Below are 21208 nucleotides of genomic sequence, written 5' to 3' on the forward strand. Positions count from 1 at the left end.
TTCCTAGTGAGGCCTGGTTAAGTTTATCCCACTATTAGTTTCTTCAGTATTACTCATCTTTCTCAAAAGGAAAGAGGTTTTTCTAGCATGTAGAGTATCTGGCTTGTAATGGCTACTGAGCTGAAATAATATGCATATACTAATGGTGCTCATTTGTTTGTTTCCCTTCTCTTCGTTTACTGACTCATTCTTGGAGGTTGGAGTAGTTATGCCTTTCTGGTCAGCTGACAGTTGAGCTTTCTTAGAAATGACACTTTCACGTCTCCAAGTATAAGAAGTTAATGCTCCAGTTTTCATTTAGCTTTTCATCCACTCAGAGTCAATGAAGAATCAAGACATTCAGTGTTGATTTCCATGGCCTATGAAGCTGAGTCAACTTGGCACCAAGGGCTTTTCTCAAACATTCTTCTAAAGGCAGGGTCAGTGGCTCCTTTTTTCCCAAACTCCACTTTGCTCAGTGATGATTTTAAAATGGTGATAATGGTGATTTTATAAACTCTCAATTTAGTCACAATTAATATGCTTTTAGAGGAGTTTTTTTCCTTGGGAGTTTTTTGATGATTTTTACTTTGTCATATGATTAAAAATGTATGACCAAACATTATAGCAAAATAATGCTTACCTGTTTGCAATCTTCTGTTTTAGAAGAACTGGTAGTTGACAACTGACTCCTTTTTTATTTTGGTTTCTGCAACACAGGGGTTGCTTGGTAACTTTAATCCCTTCAACAAGAGGACAGTCAACAACAACAATAAATTCCTGCTCTCTGTAGATTTGTATATTCCATCCAGAAGATCTAGCAAATAAAAAATGATTTAAAACATTTTTTTTTTAATATGCAGTTCTATGTAGACTAGACCACCTTTTACATCTCTGGAATATGGCATCAAATATTTTTTAATAATGCAGCCATTTCTTCAACATTATGATATGCTTGTTCTTAAGAAATTAACTTATAAGCAGCAATAGGTGTTTGCTATCTCCAGGAAATATTTGAAAATCCAGTTTAATTTGAAAATGATAATTTTATGAAAATATTATATCAAAATTTTGTTATTAAAATATCTATTTGGCTTTCTCATTTATTTATATGACTCTCCAGTCTTAAGTGTGATTGGATATACAGCTGTTTATACTAAATGTTTTATTTATTTGGGGAGAAATGTATTTACATTCTGTCATTGTGGTCATTACTTGAAAGTTTAACCTCATACTTTAATTTTTAAATAACTTCAATGTCACAAAAATACTTTATATAATTTTCACATGAAGTTTTGAAAATTAAAAAAAGACCCTTTCGTCTTTCATTTTTCATTTCTTCCATCAAATTTCCCCCATGATGTTTCTTTCTAGCTACTGCCAAAGTTAATAGTTACATTTTCTTCAGTAGCAAGTAGCAGATTTGCAAAGATTTTTTTAAAAATTTATTTTATTGAAGTATAGTTGATTTACACTGTTGTGATTTGCAGACTTTTAACAATTGCTTAAAAGCTTAAAAAAAAATAATCCCTTATTTAAGAATCATGCGAATAACCAGAGCTTATACACAGGAGGTATACATGAGTGTGGCTCTGCTGAAGTTTACTGAAATATTTCCAAGTTAGCGGGGGAATTCTGCTGCCCTGCGACTCCCTGGCTCCCTTGCCATGACTCCCTAAACCTCCCCACAGTCCTGCAGCTAAAATAGGTGGCCTCTTAGACCCTCCTCCAGCACTATTACCCATGCTTTGACATGCCAGCTGTTAAATATTTTGATTATCATTCATGTGTATAGCCAGAGAATCATCATTTATTTGTCTTAACGATGTTTACTAAATTGTTTTTAAGAGTACCTTAGATAGAAGTATTTTATGTCATGCTAATGACACTTCCAATTTTGTAAAATGCATAACTTGCTTTTAACAATCTAGGTAAATAGAACTGGAGTTTTCCTACGTATTCTGAAATCTTTTTCATATATTTTTCTATTTTAAGGAAAACAATAAAATTAGAAACTTTGGGAAATTTGTGGAGTTTTCTAGTCATTTTCCTTTGCCTTTTTATTGGAAATAAGGTTTAATGAAATTTCCTTGTTAACATTTTTAGGATGAAAAATGTAGACAGTATTTTAAGTGAAGTAGTGTTGCTTTTTAAAAATAGTGATATAGCAAATGTTGGCAGTTTTATAATATAGTATAAAATTTCATTTTATACAGTTTGCTGTCTCATCAAGCATTAGAAGTTTTCTCACTGATCCTTTGGTGTTTGTATTAATGTTATTAACGTAATGGCATTAAGCCTTACCTCATATGACTAATAGCATCCGTGCATGAAGATATTCTTTGGGCTATGAATAATTTATATAATAATTAATGATTAAAAATTCGTTCTTTTACTTCCCATCTGTCTTAAAGAAATGGGAAGGTGGGGTTAATATACACCTAATAATTTTCCTAAAATGTAAAGAAAATGAACTCATTTTTAAAATATCTGGGTTAATGTTATTGATTTGAAGCAGTTTTTTTTTTTTTTTTTTAATGAAGCTTTCACAGTCTACCAAGTTATCGATCCTCAACCTATGGCTATTATAAATGGATATAGTTAGCAATTCAGTCTAAATAAACCATGGTAGTAGCCTCATTACTCTGAAAAGTCTGTTACATCAGTTTATAATATGAAATTACCAAATCTAAAGGAATAGAATATACCTTGTAAAATAATTTTGGGGGGGATCAGTAAGCATTGTGATTATGAGTTTATAGTTGTCTATTACAATTTGAGGATTATTCATTATAAAGTTGATTTTTTAAATTTATTTATTTGGTTGTGCTGGGTCTGAATTGTGGCAGGCAGGCTCCTTAGTTGTGGCTCTCGGGCTCCTTAGTTGTGGCATGCATGTGGGATCTAGTTCCCTGACCAGGGATCGAACCCGGGCTCTCTGCATTGGGAACTTGGAGTCTTAACCACTGCGCCAGCAGGGAAGTCCCCATTATAAAGTTTTAATACTATATGAGGGTATTTAAATTGGGATAATCCTACCAATGTAATTTTGCTCATGTTTTTACAGCTTATTCATTGTGTAATACCTCTTTTTTTATACATGTATTTGTTCTATCTGTATCAAACTAGACGATAGATCTAAGTCATAGAATCATAACACCTTAAAGCTGGTTTGAAACAGAGATAATACAATTCAACATTTTATAGACTTCTCAAACCTCAGTTTCCTTAAGTGATTGGTTGGCTCAAGATCATGAGTTATGGAGGATTAGTGGCAGAATTAGAACCTGAGATGGATTTGTACATTGGTTATCTCTTCTACCTTCTGACTTCCTTAGTTTGCTTGTGGGTTTATGAGAGTGATGGGTGAGAAGTTTCTTCTGAGATTCAGCTCAAAGCCTAGCTCCTAATAGAAATATTGTCCTGCAGTCAACTATAGAAATTCCGTCGCCAAAACGTAGAGTTCCTTGTGTGGAGAAAAAGGAACAGATGAACCATAGAATCAGTGTACACATTTTTCTTCACCTCTTTCTTCTTCTCTGCCCCTTTTCTTTCCTCCACTACACAGAATTTCTAGAAGGGATCCCTAAAATGCTTAAACATTGGGAATGGCAGTTCTGTTATAAAGAATTATGTTTCCTATTTTAGTGGATAAAAGATAAACTATATTCTCTATTGGCTTTTCAGAGTTAAGACATTGGGCACACCTCCATTGGTTAATTATAGCCCAGTTTCTGACAGTTTCTGACCAAGTATTAGCAAGTGTCAGAGTGTCATAGAAATGTTTGCATTTCAGATGCAAGAAATTATATATGCTTGTTCTGCTTGATTTTTACTCAATATTTTCTTTTAATGTGGAATTTCCATCTCATTTTTTCAAAATATCTATTCCCTCATAACTTTGGTTGCTTGTTTGTTTCTGGAAGGTATATAAGTTGATAATCTATACACAATGCCAAGTGAATTTATACCTGTACCTCTACATTTCTGTTTGGTTCTTAATTTCTTTGTGCAATAGAAATACTATGTCAAACAGTTTATAACTGTCTAATATTTCAGCTTTGTTCGGCAATTTTAGTTCTATAAAGACTTCATTAGAAACAATCTTGTTTGGTGTATATATTTTTATCTTAGTGGAATTTGTTCTGTAAACGCTCACTGAATTTTTCCTTGGAGTCACCACTTTCTCTATGTTGGGAAGAGCAGGGAATAAATATGCGTGAGGATTTGCTTTAGTTTTCTTCTTAGAACTTTAACTCCTGTAGTGTTTTTGGTTTTCTTTTTTTGTTTTGCTTTTTTCTTTTTAATTAATTAATTTTATTTATTTTATTTTTGGCTGTGTTGGGTCTTCTTTGCTGTGCGCCGGCTTTCTCTAGTTGTGGCGAGCGGGGGCTACACTTCATTGCAGTGCGCGGGCTTCTCATTGCAGTGGCTTCTCTTGTTGCAGAGCACAGGTTCTAGGCACGCGGGCTTCAGTAGTTTTGGCACACGGGCTCGGTAGTTGTGGCCCATGGGCTTAGTTGCTCCACGGCATGTGGGATCTCCCCAGACCAGGGCTTGAACCAGTGTCCCCTGCGTTGGCAGGTGGATTCTTAACCACTGTGCCACCAAGGAAGTCCCTGTTTTTTGTTTTTGGGTTTTTTTTTTTTAAGCATAAATAGAACAGCCATTGCTGCCAAGTAGCTGACATTCTGAAATAGCATTTCCCTTTGGGCACCTTACAGTTGGGGTCATTTACTTGCAGAGAGAGAGAGTAAGCATGAGTGCACGCTTGTTGGGGCTTGGTGGGGTGGGGAGAGGAAAGAGGGAGGAGAACTGAGTTGTGGGTATATCCTGCTGAGGCCAGCAACCTGCTGTTCAGTGAACTTCCAGTCTGACCCCATTTAGACCTGGAGGAGGATCACATCAAGCAGGGGAGCAGCTGAGGGGGCGTGACAACAGCAAGGAAACACCTATTGCTGGGAAGCTTTGAAGAGACGTGCAATGATGGTGGATGATGAGCAACAAGGGGAAAGGACAGCCTAGATCCAGCAGGATAAACATAGTGCCCTGTTCACGATGGAAGTATTTATTTAATGTCTTGATCAGGGAAATATCCATTTATTGAAAGGAGAATGTATTTAAGACCCCCAAAAAGATTTCTATACATGATACATGGCATGCATTGATGTATACGTGTTTATAGGTAGAGCGACTGGTTTGTAAAGAAAAGTTTTGTTCCATTTTTGAAGGAAAGTGTCTGCTACTAGGATTTGAAATACAGAATAATTTACCTGTCACCAAAATGAAATGTATTCTTCATTGAATCTCCTACAAGCTGTTGGAGGCCATGAAGCATGGCAGTTAAGAGCACAGGCTCTGAAGGCCTGCCACCTACAAAGTGTGTGCTAAGGAGCATGACTGAAAGTATTTTGAAGATTAAATGACTAAGAATGCATTCAATAAATCTTAGCTATTTTTATTATCACTGTTATTTTTTCATCTACATTCTGGAAAATATTTCAGAAAGATATTATCCTTTTAAAACAGTGGATAGCTGATGAAGATAAAATACCAGAATAAGCTTCAATTTAGGGAAACAAAAGAAAAATCTGTCTTCGAACCACATTATCCTCAGAAAGATGGTGATATTAACCGTGAGGTTTATTTCGTTCAATTAAAAATGTAGATATGTGTGTGGGAGTGAAAACTTTTCAATGTGTTCATAGGCTTTCATTCTTAAATTTCTCTCTTTTTTTGTTTTTGCTTTTTTTTGTTTGTTTGTTTTTCTGGCTCTTACCTTAACTTCTGTCTTTGGCAGCAGTTACCCTTTATGTTTATTCTGTTTTGCCTTCTAAATGATTTGTTTTTTCCTTTATAATCTCAGTATATCAGGTCAGAGGGAAAACTCAGTGTATCAGCAGACTGATAATGTTTTACATTTTCTTTGAGACTACTTACCATAGCATCCTAAATAGTATTATTAACGTTCTCTTTCAAAAGAGGTACCCAAGCATATGAGTCATCACTGTAGTGATTCCTGAATGTTATCATGTTGGAGACTTTCCAAAACTGAACAAAGCCAAGATCACTGACCGTTGAAGAACTGTGTTCTAACAAGAGTCTTGTGGTCTCTTACAGGTGTACATTCTATTTGTTGGGATGGCCTCTTTCTATAAGGGGGCTCTTTGGGGCATAGAAAACTGGAACTTCATGTTCTCCTTGATAATTTGCCAGCTTGGTTCCCAGCCAATCAGATAACTGCTTGCAGTGACAGGCATTTCCCTAGGACTCCCCATCTTGTGTCTTTCTTTAGAGAGCAGTTGCACTAAGCCTGCTCACACCAGTCTGAGCCAAGGGCACTGCTGTCCTGAGTGCCCCACAGTATGGATAAAAATCCCATACCAACCAAGTTCTGATAACACTCTGAGTGTAAAGAATACATTAACCACTTAGGTTTTACATTACTATTTTAAACAGAAAACAGGAAGTAAAGTGCTTCCTTCCTTCCTCACTGTTTGGTACATAAGTTGCTAAACCCAGCCTTAGGAATCTAAGGATATACAATGACCCTCTTCTAGTCTTGCCAGTGCTTCTTTGACCTTTTTTAAAATCACAAGGTGAAAGCAATTATACTCCAATAAAGATGTTAATGAAATATCTTGTGAGGGTTTTTTTTGTCTCCAACCCTAACCTCCTGATCTTTACCTGTCTGATAATTATTTATTTGGAATACATGGATTCCTCAAATACATGATGTCAAAAATTTATTTTGTCATTTCAAATTCCTTTATAGAATTTTCTCTGATTAATGCCATCATTCTTCCAGGCAACCAAGCTCAAAGCTTTATTACTATAATTTAGTCTTTCTTTTTCTCCCTACATCTAGAGTGTTACTAATATCCACCCATTTCTCAATCAGTAATATTTCTTTGCTTGATCATTTTATTTCATTTCCTCTGCCAGCATCTTGTTCAGACTTATCACTTAACATCTGAACTGCGGCAAGCCAATATCTTTTTTTTTTTAAGATTTATTATTTATTTATTTAATTTTTTGTGGCTGCATCAGGGCTTGCTTGCTGCACCCGGGAACTCCACCGAGGCATGCAGGATCATTTGTTGCAGCGCGTGGGCTTCTCTCTAGTTCTGTGTGTGGGTTTTCTCTAGTTGTGGCGCATGGGCTCTGTACTTCACGACATGTGGGCTCTAGTTGAGCCGCTCAAGCTCGGTGGTTGTGGGGTGTGGGCCTAGTTACCCCCCAGCACATGGGATCTTAGATACCTGACCAGAGATCGAACCCACGTCCGTTGCATTGTAAGGCAGATTCTTTTCCTTTTTTTTTTTTTTTTAAAGTTTTTAGATCTTCTCTTTAAATATTTTTATACAGGAGGTTCTTATTAGTTATCGATTTTATACATACTAGTCTATATATGTCAATCCCAATCTCCCAATTCATCCCACCACGACACACGCAGCCCCCACCACCCGCTTTCCCCCCTTGGTGTCCATACGTTTGTTCTCTACACCTGTGTCTATTTATGCCATGCAGACCGGTTCACCTGTACCATTTTTCTAGATTCCACACATATGCATTAATATACAATATTTGTTTTTCTCTTTCTTACTTCACTCTGTATGACAGTCTCTAGGTCCATCCACGTTTCTACAAATGACCCAATTTCGTTCCTTTTTATTGCTGAGTAATATTCCGTTGTATACATGTACCACATCTTCTTTATCCATTCGTCTGTTGATAGGCATTTAGGTTGCTTCCATGACCTGGCTATTGTAAATAGTGCTGCAGTGAACACTGGGCTGCATGTGTCTTTTTAAACTCTGGTTTTCTCTGGGTATATGCCCAGTAGTGGGATTGCTGGGTCATATGGTAATTCTATTTTTAGTTTTTTAAGGAACCTCCATACTGTTTTCCATAGTGGCTGTATCAATTTACATTCCCGCCAGCAGTGCAAGAGGGTTCCCTTTTCTCCACACCCTCTCCAGCATTTGTTGTTTGTAGATTTTGCTGATGATGCCCATTCTAACTGGTGTGAGGTGATACCTCATTGTAGTTTTGATTTACATTTCTCTAATAATTAGTGACGTTGAGCAGCTTTTCATGTGCCTCTTGGCCATCTGTATGTCTTCTTTGGAGAAATGTCTATTTAGGTCTTCTGCCCATTTTTTGATTGGGTTGTCTGTTTGTTTTAATATTGAGCTGCATGAGGTGTTTATATATTTTGGAGATTAATCCTTTGTCGGTTGATTCGCTTGCAAATATTTTCTCCCATTCTGAGGGCTGTCTTTTCATCTTGTTTATAGTTTCCTTTACTGTGCAAAAGCTTTTAAGTTTCATTAGGTCCCATTTGTTTATTTTTATTTTTATTTCCATTACTCTAGGAGGTGGGTCAAAAAATATCTTGCTGTGATTTATGTCAAAGAGTGTTCTTCCTATGTTTTCCTCTAAGGGTTTTATAGTGTTTGGCCTTACATTTAGGTCTTTCATCCATTTTGAGTTTACTTTTGTGTATGGTGTTAGGGAGGGACTGTTCTAATTTCATTCTTTTACATGTAGCTGTCCAGTTGTCCCAGCACCACTTATTGAAAAGACTGTCTTTTCTCCATTGTATATCCTTGCCTCCTTTGTCATAGATTAGTTGACCATAGGTGTGTGGGTTTATCTCTGGGCTTTCTATCCAGTTCCATTGATCTATATTTCTGTTTTTGTACCAGTACTATACTGTCTTGATTACTGTAGCTTTGTAATGTAGTCTGAAGTCAGGGAGTCTGGTTCCTCCAGCTCTGTTTTTTTTTCCCTCAAGATTGCTTTGGCTATTTGGGGTCTTTTGTGTCTCCATACAAATTTTAAGATTTTTAATTCTAGTTCTGTAAAAAATGCCATTGGTAGTTTGATAGGGATTGCATTGAATCTGTAGATTGCCTTGGGTAGTATAGTCATTTTCGCAATATTGATTCTTCCACTCCAAGAACATGGTATATCTCTCCATTTGTTTATGTCATCTTTGATTTCTTTCATCAGTGTCTTACAGTTTTCTGAGTACAAGTGTTTTACCTCCTTAGGTAGGTTTACTCCTAGGTATTTTATTCTTTTTGTTGCAGTGGTGAACGGGATTGTTTCCTTAATTTCTCTTTCTTATCTTTCATTGTTAGTGTATAGGAATGCAAGAGATTTCTGTGCATTAATTTTGTATCCTGCAACTTTACCAAATTCATTGATGAGCTCTAGTAGTTTTCTGGTAGCATCTTTAGGATTTTCTACATATAGTATCATGTCATCTGCAAACAGTGACAGTTTTACTTCTTCTTTTCCAATTTGTATTCCTTTTATTTCTTTTTCTTCTCTGATTGCCGTGCCTAGGACTTCCAAAATTATGTTGAATAATAGTGGTGAGAGTGGACATCCTTGTCTTGTTCTTGATTTTAGAGGAAATGGTTTCAGTTTTTCACCATTGAGAATGATGTTTGCTGTAGGTTTGTCATATAAAGCCTTTATTATGTTGAGGTAGGTTCCCTCTATGCCCACTTTCTGCAGAGTTTTTATCATAAATCGGTGTTGAATTTTGTCTAAAGCCTTTGCTGCATCTATTGAGATGATCACATTGTTTTTTTTCTTCAGTTTGTTAATATGGTGTATCACATTGATTGATTTGCATATACTGAAGAATCCTTGCATCCCTGGGATAAATCCCACTTGATCATGGTGTATGATCCTTTAATGTGTTGTTGGATTCTGTTTGCTAGTATTTTGTTGAGGACTTTTGCATCTATATTCATCAGTGATATTGGTCTGTAATTTTCTTTTTTTGTAGTATATTTGTCTGGTTTTGGTATCAGGGTGATGGTGGCCTCGTGGAATGAGTTTGGAAGTGTCCCTTCCTCTGCAATTTTTTGGAAGAGTTTGAGAAGCATGGGTGTTAGCCCTTCTCTAAATGTTTGATAGAATTCACCTGTGAAGCCATCTGGTCTATGGACTTTTGTTTGTTGGAAGATTTTTAATCACAGTTTCAATTTATTTCTTCCTGATTCAGTCTTGCAAGGTTATACCTTTCTAAGAATTTGTCCATTTCTTCCAGGTTGTCCATTTTATTGGCATAGAGTTGCTTGTAGTAGTCTCTTATGATGCTTTGTATTTCTGTGGTGTCTGTTGTAACTCCTCCTTTTTCATTTCTAAATTTATTGATTTGAGTCCTCTTGCTCTTTTTCTTGATGAGTCTGGCTAAAGGTTTATCAATTTTGTTTGTCTTCTCAATGAACCAGCTTTTAATTTTATTGATCTTTGCTATTGTTTTCTTTGTTTCTATTTCATTTATTTCGGCTCTGATCTTTATGATTTCTTTCTCTCTACTAACTTTGGGTTTTGTTCTTCTTTCTCTAGTTCCTTTAGGTTTAAGGTTAGATTGTTTATTTGAGATTTTTCGTCTTTCTTGAGGTAGGATTGTACTGCTATAAACTTCCCTCTTAGAACTGCTTTTGCTGCATCCTATAGGTTTTGGATCTTCGTGTTTTCATTGTCATTTGTCTCTAGGTATTTTTTTGATTTTCTCTTTGATTTCTTCATTGATCTCTTGGTTATTTAGTAATGTATTATTTAGCCTCCATGTGTTTGTGTTTTTTATGTTTTTTTCCCTGTAATTTATTTCTAATCTCATAGCGTTATGGTCGGAAAAGATGCTTGGTATGATTTCAGTGTTCTTAAATTTACTGAGGCTTGATTTGTGACCCAAGATGTGATCTATGCTGGAGAATGTTCCATGTGCACTTGAGTAGAAAGTGTAATCTGCTGTTTTTGGATGGAATGTCCTATAGGTATCAATTAAATCTTTCTGGTCTGTTGTGTCACTTAAAGCTCATGTTTCCTTATTAATTTCCTATGTGGATGATCTGTCTGTTGGTGTAAGTGAAGTGTTAATTCCCTCACTATTATTGTGTTACTGTCGATTTCCTCTTTTATAGCTGTTAGCAGTTGCCTTATGTATTGAGGTGCTCCTATGTTGGGTGCATATATATTTATAATTGTTATATTTTCTTTTTGGATTAATCCCTTGATCATTATGTAGTGTCCTTCCTTGTCTTGTGTAACATTCTTTATTTTAAAGTCTATTTTATCTGATATGAGTATTGCTACTCCAACTTTCTTTTGATTTCCATTTGCATGGAATATCTTTTTCCGTCTCCTCACTTTCACTCTGTTTGTGTCCCTAGGTCTGAAGTGGGTCTCTTGTAGACAGCGTATATATGAGTCTTCTTTTTGTGTCAGTTCAGCCAGTCTGTGTCTTTTGGTTGGAGTGTTTAATCCATTCACATTTAAGGTTATCATTTATATGTATATTCCTATTGCCATTTTCTTAATTGTTTTGGGTTTGTTTTTGTAGGTCCTTTTCTTCTCTTGTGTTTCTCACTTAGAGAAGTTCCTTTAACATTTGTTGTAAAGCTGGTTTGGTGGTGCTGAATTCTCTTAGCTTTTGTTTGTCTGTAAAGCTTTTGATTTTTTTGTTGAGTCTGAATGAGATCCTTGCTGAGTAGAGAAATGTTGGTTGCAGGATCTTCCCTTTAAATATGTCATGCCACTCCCTTGTGGCTTGTAGAGTTTCTGCCGAGAAATCAGCTGTTAACCTTATGGGAGTTCCCTTGTATGTTATTTGTCATTTTTCCCTTGTTGCTTTTAATAATTTTTCTTTGTCTTTAATTTTTGTCAGTTTGATTACTATGTGCCTTGGCATGTTTGTCCTTTGGTTTATCCTCCTGGGACTCTCTGTGCTTCCTGGACTTGGGTGGCTATTTCCTTTCCCATGTGGAGGAAGTTTTCTACTATAATCTCTTCAAATATTTTCTCGGGTCCTTTGTCTCCCTCTTCTCCTTCTGGGACCCCTATAATGCAAATGTTAGTGTGTTTAATGTTGTCCCAGAGGTCTCTTAGGCTGTCTTCATTTCTTTTCATTCTTTTTTCTTCATTCTGTTTGCAGCAGTGAATTCCACCATTCTGTCTTCCAGGTCACTTATCGGTTCTTCTGCCTCAGTTATTCTGCTATTGATTCCTTCTAGTGTATTTTTCATTTCAGTTATTGAATTGTTCATCTCTGTTTGTTTGTTTGTTCTTTAATTCTTCTAGGTGTTTGTTCTTTAATTCTTCTAGGTCTTCCTTAAACATTTCTTGCATCTTCTCAATCTTTGCCTCCATTCTTCTTCCAAGGTCCTGGATCATCTTCTCTCTCATTATTCTGAATTCTTTGTCTGAAAGGTTGCCTGTCTCCACTTGATGTAATTGATTCTCTGGGGTTTTATCTTGTTCCTTCATCTGGTACATAGTCCTCTGTCTTTTCATTTTGTCTATCCTTCTGTGAATGTGGTTTTCATCCCACAGGCTGCAGGATTGTCATTCTTCTTGCTTCTGCTGTCTGCTCTCTGGTGGATGAGGCTATCTTTAAGACACTTGTGCAAGCTTCTTGATGGGAGGAGTGGTGGTGGGTAGAGCTGGGTGTTGCTCTATTGGGCAGAGCTCCGTAAAACTTTAATCTGCTTGTCTGCTGATGGGTGGGGCTGGGTTTCCTCCCTGTTGGTTGTTTGGCCTGAGGCAACCCAACACTGGAGCCTACCTGGGCTCTTTGGTGGGGCTAATGGCGACTCTGGGAGGGCTCATGCCAAGGAGTACTTCCCAGAACTTCTGCTGTCAGTGTCCTTGTCCCCACGATGAGCCACAGTCAGCCCCCGCCTGTGCAGGAGACCCTCTAACACTGGCAGGTAGGCCTTTTTCAGTCTCATGGGGTCACTGCTCCTTCCCCCTGTATCCTGTTGTACACACTACATTGTGTGTGCCTTCCAAGAGTGGAGTCTCTGTTTCCCCCAGTCCTGCCGAAGTCCTGCAATCAAATCCCGCTAGGTTTCAAAGTCTGATTCTCTGGGAATTCCTCCCTGTTGCTGGACCCCCAGGTTGGGAAGCCTGACGTGGGGCTCAGAACTTTCATTCCAGTGGGTGGACTTCTGTGGTATAATTGTTCTCCAGTTTGTGATTCACCCACCCAGTGGTTATGGGATTTGATTTTATTGTGATTGCGCCCCCCTACCATCTCTTTGTGGCTTTTCCTTTGTCTTTGGATGTAGGGTATCTTTTTTAGTGAGTTCCAGTGTCTTTCTGTCGATGATTGTTCAGCAGTTAGTTGTGATTCCAGTGTTCTCTCAAGAGGAAGTGAGCGCACATCCTTCTACTCCACCATCTTGAACCAATCTCCTGTAAGGTGGTTTCTTTACCGCTGGCACCAGGGACGTCCCAAGCCAATATCTTATATTTAATGATTTAGAACCCCTAAATCTTCTACTACATCACACCCACTAGGATGGCTTTAAAAAAAGAGACAATAACAAGTGTTCATGAGGGTCTGGAAAAATTGGAACTCTCACACAGTTGCTGATAAGAATGTAAAATGGCACAGAGACTTTGTAAAAACAGTTTGGCAGTCTTCAAAAGGTTAAACATAGAATTATCATATGACCTTGCAATTCTACTCCTAGGAATTTTCCTCCCAAGAGAATTGAAAACATATGTCCATATAAAAACTTATAAACAATGAACACACATGTTCAAAGCAGCATTATTTACAGTAGCCTTAAGGTGGAAGCAACCCATGTCTATCAACAGATAAATGGAAAACCAAAATGTGGTATATACATATAATGGAATACTCTTCTTCCTTAAAAAGGAAGGAAATTCTGACACATGTTACAACATGGGTGAATCTTGAAGACATTATGCTAGGTGAAATAAACCAGTCACAAAAGAACAAATATAATTCCGTATGAGCTACCTCGAATGTCAAATTCATAGAGACCAAAAGTAGAATTGTGTTTGCCAGGGACTTGGGAGAGGGGAGAATGGGGAGTTGTTTAATGGGTATGGAGTTTTGTTTCAGAAAATGAAAAAGTTCTAGAGATGGTTGTGATGGTTGCACAACAGTGTGAATGTGCTTAATGCCACAGAGTTATACATTTAAAATATGGTTAAATTAGTAAATTTTATGTTATACATATTTTACCACAATAGAAAAAGACTTGTAAATGAACGTTCATAGTAGCACTATTTATAATACCCAAAATGTAGAAATAACCCAAATATTTATCATGAATAGAGTGTGGTACATCTATACAGTGGGATATTAGACATAAAAAGGAAGTACTGATACACACTAAGACATAGATGAACTTTGGAAACATTATGCTCAGTGAAAGAAATCAGAAACGAAAAGCCAAATTTTTCATGATTTAATATATCTGAAATATCCAGAAGAGGCAAATCCCTAGAGAGAGAAGGTCAATTAGGTAGAGGAGCGATGAATGAGGACTGACTCCTAATGGGTACTGGAATTATTTCAGGAGTGATGAAATTGTTCTGGAATTTGATAGTGGCAGTAATGGCACAACTTTTTGAATATACTGAACCCACAGAATTATATGCTTCAGAATGATGAATTCTATGGTATGTGAGTTATATCTCAATTTTTAAAAACCCTAAATCTTAATATATGACTTTTATGATGCCATGTTGCTAAAAAACAATGGCATGCCCCAGTCTCAGCATACTATTTCTAGCTATGTAACTGAGAAAATTAAGTGACCCCTCCCTTCTGACTCTGTAAAATAGGGATAATAATAATTACCTCTCCAGATGTTTGTGTTAAATGAGCTAACATATGTAGTGCTTTAGCATGGTGTCTGGCATTTACTAAGAACCCAGTAAATTTACTAAGACCTCTTGGGACATGAGCCTTCAGCAGCTTCCAGTACTATTTCAGATACTATTTCCAGATATTTTGGAAAATGGCTCAACTCTTTTGTCATTTTACCAATACTCTTTACATTCCAGGTCAAAACCGCCTCTCCAAATTCTCTTAATGCCCTTTATAGTAACCCTCCCATCAGAATGGGCTTTTTAGGTATCCTTCAGTTTACTTTGCATATTCTTGCAGCTGTGTCTTTTCTTGAAAACAGTGCTGTCTCTCTCTATGCCTCTCTCTTTCTCTGAATTTCATCCTGCCCTTAAAACTCAGAAGAAGCCTTTCCTCATGCATTAAACTTTTCCTCTTATTTCAAGATTTTCACTACATCTTTGACCAGTGAAGGCTTACTTTGGTTATATTTTTAAAGTATTTATCTTATTATGTGATCTTTTGAAAGTATGTGTCCAGGTAAATTAAAGCCCCTGAGCACAGGGTCACATGTTATAATGCTTTACCTTTCCGACAGCACTTAACACATTGTCTTGATGTGGTATATTCGGAATAGACATTTGCTATTTATGAGTTAAGTTAGTGCTACATCTCAACAAGTAGAAGGAGTTACGCTAATGATTCTCTATCCTGGCTGCACCTTAGAAACACCTGGGGAGCAAGGCTTCATTTTAGGCCAACAAATCAGAATCTCTGAGCGTGAGGCCTCAACTTTACACCCAAAGTGATAACTATAACCAAGGCTGAGAACTATTATATTCAACAGATGAAGTAATACAAGCCAGTGGGTCTCAAACCTAATTGATTATCACAATCAAGATGTGATCACAAACTGATGTGAGCAGAGATGCTTCGGATATTGCAAACTGCTCTACAAATATTAGACAAATACTGTGGTGCAGTTGGGACTTTCATTGATTTGAGAAAGATCCTCCAGCCCCGTATTTTTCACAGCCAATGGCATAGTGGAAATATCCAATTATAGGCACCTGAAACCTTTAAATGCTACGCAATAGCTTTCATACCAGATGTACATGCTGTGTTCCTTTTTGCTAACTTAAAAATATTCAAACGGTATCTTTTCCAGGCTGGCCACCATTCAGCAGCAGACCCTCTCAAGATTGTCTACTTGCCCTCGCTCCTGTTGAGTTACCACGGGTGGAAGCAGGAGATGGGCTCCGCAGCAGCCAACAGGCCATGACCCAGGAGGCGCAGTGAGGGATAGAGCTGCTGGTAAGACACTGGGGACAGTTGGTGCTTGTTTGCGAGTGTAAGTTTGTTCTCAGTTTAATGGTCAATCTCTCTTACAACCTCCAACGCTAAGTTACTCTGTACTCTCTCAGATACCTCTATTATCTATGCTTAGTATGCATGATTTAGATTTTAAGGTCTATGAATCCCCTAAAGTTGTGTGCTGACTTTTAAGTACTGATACATACTTTTTTTTTTTCCTCTGAAGAAAAGGTAGATTTTCATCAGATTCTTAATGTTTGCTATTTTAATAAAAGAGAGATAAGAGCCATTCAAATATAATAATAAGCATGGAGGAAGGTGCTATCTCTAACCACTTGTCACAGTATTTCTCTTCTCCATTCTTACATCACCTATGGCCACTTTGTCTCAATCTTGTTGAGGACCCAAAAAAAGTGCTATTCTGTGGTTATTTGCTGGTCTGAAAGTGAGTACCTCTTGAACCTAGGCAGCTGGGTTTCATGACAGTTTGGCTTCGTAGAACTAATAGAGAACTAAAGTTTAGAACGACAGATCTCAGGAGAGCCTATGTGATTTTTTTCACGTGACTTTTCTGAAAATACAAATAGAGGTACTGAGAGAAAGACACTTTTTTCATTATGTTCTTATAGTTGATCTTAATAAAGATCAGTTTGTTTTGCTAATGAGTGTCCCAACCTAAAGGGTCTCTTTGGTTTTTTTTTAAGGGTTTTTTTTTTTATCACAGCACTATCATTTATATAGACATACAGAAGTAGAGAATTGATGTATCTTTTTTCCCCAAAATATTTAAGATGAACACTAGAATGAATTCTACTATGTATGCCTTTGCCTGTACTGTAAACCAGTTTAAATTGTGGATGCATTGTAGAAAAGAAAATGCAGATTAGCTAGAGAAAAGGAAGAATGAGGTTTTTTTTTTTTCCATCTATAACTCTTTAGCAGATAATTTAACTTTAGTTTCACTGAATCTTGTTTATACATTCAGCATAGCAGATCTTCTAAAAAGCCTGTGTAGCTGTAATCTCTTCCCTCACTCCAGATGCCTGAGGATATAAGTATCCGCTCTGCCACTTGATACTTCTTAGAGACTGACCTGGTGCTGAGGAATCCTTTCCAGTGTGTCCTCAGTTAAACTCCCATGATCCCTGGATGTTGCCATTTTCAAGACACAGGGCAAGTGCATCTGCCTAGATTACCTCTCTGCCCTGGGAATTTTAAGTCACTGTGTAAGGGAAAGAGATCTCAGCACAGTAGTAACTCTCAGAATGAAAATTTTCCCCTTACATGTTAATGTTTTTAGAGTAATCATTGTCACTGAAAATAGACTTCCTCTTTCCCCTCTCATGCTGGAAAATCTTAGGTAATTATGAATAAAGCATTCTTTGCTTTTCCCCTCCTGCCTTAGTGGTTGCTTTACCTCTCACTGTGGGGACTGTGGCTACTCATTCTGTACTTGGCCTTAACATGAGAACTGAGACACATTTTTAAGATAGAATTGTTATCTCTTTAGTGAAGTCATAACATCAGTCAGAAGATTTTCTCTTCTTGGTGGTGAAGGGTGAGTAAGGAAGAGTAAAAGTTTAGGGAAAAGTATAAGATAAATTACTAACAAGAAAAGAGGACAGGAAATTAAAATATCAGCTGTTATTAAAAAAAAAATTTTCAAGTGACTACCGAAGGAGTTCTTCCCTCATATCCAAAAAAGAATCTAATTTTGTATTTAGTTTTTTACAGTTGGATAAACTCAGCCAGGGACTTATTTTCAGTACTAAATACGCCGGGGGCTCATTTTTAATAATGTCTATTAGCTGTGTGTTCTTGGGAACAGTATTTAACCTCTTTAAGCCTTGTTTTATTTGGCAAGGAGGAAACTATGTCAGAGTTAAATACTAATGGAATTATGTAATGTTATATGGATAATGTGTGCAGGGCCTAGCACATAATAAGTTCTCAATTTTATATTAGCATTTGTTTATTATTATTAATCACTGTTACTAATCTTGCTTTTAGTTTTTTAATAATGAATTCATTCCAAAAGTATTTCTTGACCACCTGTCAACTACCAGGCACTCTTTAGGAACTGGGATGCATTAATGAGGAAAACAAAGTCTCTCTTATTTATAGAGTGGGAGACAGACATAAATAAAAGTGCATAGTAGGTAGAATACCAAGAAGTGCTAAGCATAAAACTTTTGGTAGAAAAAGGAAATTGGAGGCATGGTGAGTTAGTAATTGAAGATAGAGTAGTCAGAAAAGACCTCAGGGTAAAATTATTTTTTAAGTAAAAACATGAGAAAGGAATACACGCATACCATAAAGTTACACGGGGGAAGGGCATTTCAGGTAGATGAGAAAGATACTACAAAGCCCTAGAGTAGTTTTTTCAGAGTGATTCAAAGAGAATCAGAACATCGTGTACAGCTTGATCACGTATCACCAATAAACATTTACCCAGGTACCCAAGTGAGTGATACAGATAAGAACTTTGGAAGTTCAAAGAATGGCAAGGCCCATCTAGACTAAAACAGGTAGAGAAGCCTTAATGAAGGAAGTGGGCAGCTTGTGGTCTGGATCTTGAAGGAGAGGAAGAATTTGGATAGTTGGTAAAAGGGTACAAACCTTCAGTTATAAGATGAATAAAGTCTGAAAATCTAATATATAACATGATGACTATAGTTGACAATACTGTGTTGTATAATTAAAATTTGCTAAGAGAGCACAACCTAAATGTTCTCACCAAAAAACAAAACCAAAACAATTTAACAAAAAAAAAACCTAAATGTGTCAAGTGATGGATGCAGTAATTAACTTGATGGGGGGAATTCTTTCACAGTGTATATATCAAATCATCATATTGTATACCTTATATATTTCAGTTTTATTTGTCGTTATACCTCAATGAAGCTGAAAGAAAAAAAAAACTCCAAAGAAAAAGTTCTGAAGTTATTTTTATACAGTTCACAATCATGTAGCCTCACACCATCAGCCATAAAACAAATAAACAATAAGGAATGACATCCCAGTGACAGAAGTGGAGGAGAAACAGCATGAGATAGAATAAAATAAGGATGTTGGCCTTAAGGGCAGGGGGTGCACTAGGAAAGGGGCGAGGGCAGGCAACCTTGTACAGAGTTGGCAAGTAGTGGGAAAGGAGATGGAAAAATAGGTGAGGTCAATTTTTATAAAACCCTAAAGCCAGTCTAAAGATTATTACATGCCATTGTACACATATTGAGGAACAACTGGAGGAGGTAAGTAACGAGGTTAATTCGGGTCTCTAGCGATATTATTATTTTGACAAGTTGAGAAGAGTAGGGAGATGGTGGAAGTTGTTGGAGGAATTTCGGAGTGAGGTTGAGAACATGGATTATGATAATAAAGATAAGGCAGAAAAGGGAAGAGAGATTTGATATGTTTTAAAGAAAAATGATGATTTAACTGCTAATAGCACATAGGAGATTAAGAAGAAATGTCAAATTTTTCAAGTTTTAAATTGACCAATGAAGTGTTGGCATTATAGGAAATTATAGGAAATAGGGTACCCAGAAATGATACATGACTTCCCTAAGTTCATGTCATTAGTTATTGGCAGAACCTGGACTAGCTCCACGTCTCCATATTGACAGCTCCCCATCCCCTGCTCCCCATGCCATCTGTAGGAAATATTACTGATTTGTATTTTGCCAGATTGCTTGGGGAGAATAGAGTTAGAAGTTTTGGATTTGCCCATTCACACTGTCTTATAGCCATTTTTCTAATTAATGTGGACATTTTTACCCTCTCTCATGAAACAGATCTAAGTTGTTTAGAAAGGGTCAAAGAAGCATTGGTAAAACTGGAAGAGGGTCATTCTATATGCTTAGATTCTCCCACCTATAGTGATTATTGATGTTCCCTGATTTTTTTTTTTTTTTTTTGCGGTACGCGGGCCTCTCACTGTTGTGGCCTCTCCCATTGTGGAGCACAGGCTCCGGATGCGCAGGCTCAGCGACCATGGCTCATGGGCCCAGCCGCTCCGTGGCACGTGGGATCTTCCCGGACCGGGGCACAAACCCGTGTTTCCTGCATCGGCAGGCGAACTCTCAACCACTGTGCCACCAGGGAAGCCCAATGTTTCCTGATTTTAAATGTCATCTTTCTGTCTCTTCAGTAGTTTGAAATGGAACAGTTATTTCTATCATTGTACCTATTTTCTGTTTATTTTTCAGAAGGAAAATGCCTTTTGCCTTCTCAAATTTAAATCACCACCTACATTTTAAAATTAAGACTTTAATTATCCCTTCCTTATAGACCAGTCTTATAAACTGAAATCCATCGTCATTGTTCTAACAAGCCTGATTAATTTATCCTTTGAGTCATAAGACTTTAAACAAAAAAAAGACCCTAGAGATCATCCAAGGCAGTGCTCTTCAAACTGCACCCTTCAAACTATTATTTTTTCTACCCATCTATTTGTTATTAAATATTTTCTTATTTTTAATAAAATGTAATTTTCTAAATTATTAGAAGTATACTTAAAAGAGAAAATTTTAATAAAATGTCATTTTCTAAATTATTAGAAGTATACTTAAAAGAGAAAATTTTATTTTTCTATTAACAACAGTGCTACAATTCTTTCTTTATACATTTCTTTACTCTCGCCATTATACATGCCTCATTATAATACAAGTCATGACTGAACCATATGAAAGCAAAATCTTTGTTACCTGTGGTATCTTGTCTTATATGCATATAAGGCCCAGATTGGTCTCATGGTCTCTATGTCCCAAGAGAGTGAATTATAGAAGACTATTGACGTTCTCATGGGACTCTGCTGAGAACTTTGGCAGTCCCTAAATTCACAAATAACACTATTAACACTTTTGGCATCAGTGCCTGTCCACATATGACACATATTTGAGTTTGGAACGAGTCAGCCATGCTAAAATAGACTGCACCCTATGAAAGTTATTTTCACCATTCTTGTGTTTCGGTTTCCCTATCAAAAGGTGAAGCATCAGTTGCCTCTATTGATCTCATAGGATATTTTAAGCATAAATGAAAGAGTCTTGGTGAAAACACTTTGTGTTCTGAAAGAAAGTTGCAGTGCAGCTAAAGGCACTAGAAATGTTTACCCATTGTTACAGATGTTACTCTAACCAAACCTTTTCCTCAAAGTGTGAAATTAATTTGTTCTCTTGGCTTTTTTAATGTTGAAAAGATTAAGAGAACAAGTAATGGGTTTCTGGGAGAATCTATGATCGTATAGTTAATGTTGTATATGTGTATAACAATTTTGTA

General features: G+C 36.8%; 1 protein-coding gene across 5 annotated transcripts in view; it reads left to right on the plus strand.

Moving 5' to 3' along the window:
* TET2 (tet methylcytosine dioxygenase 2) overlaps positions 1-21208 on the plus strand; it is a 134340-nt gene that overhangs the window by 29660 nt on the left and 83472 nt on the right. For all 5 annotated transcript variants that reach the window (XM_027103414.1, XM_027103419.1, XM_027103416.1 and 2 more), the window contains exon 2: positions 15783-15928. The gene's annotated coding sequence lies outside the window, so the exon portion shown is untranslated. The remainder of the gene's footprint in view (positions 1-15782; positions 15929-21208) is intronic.

Source organism: Aethalodelphis obliquidens, unplaced genomic scaffold (assembly GCF_003676395.1).
Source record: "Aethalodelphis obliquidens isolate GAN/ISIS:26980383/991018 unplaced genomic scaffold, ASM367639v1 scaffold6, whole genome shotgun sequence".
NCBI classification, from domain to species: domain Eukaryota; kingdom Metazoa; phylum Chordata; class Mammalia; order Artiodactyla; family Delphinidae; genus Aethalodelphis; species Aethalodelphis obliquidens.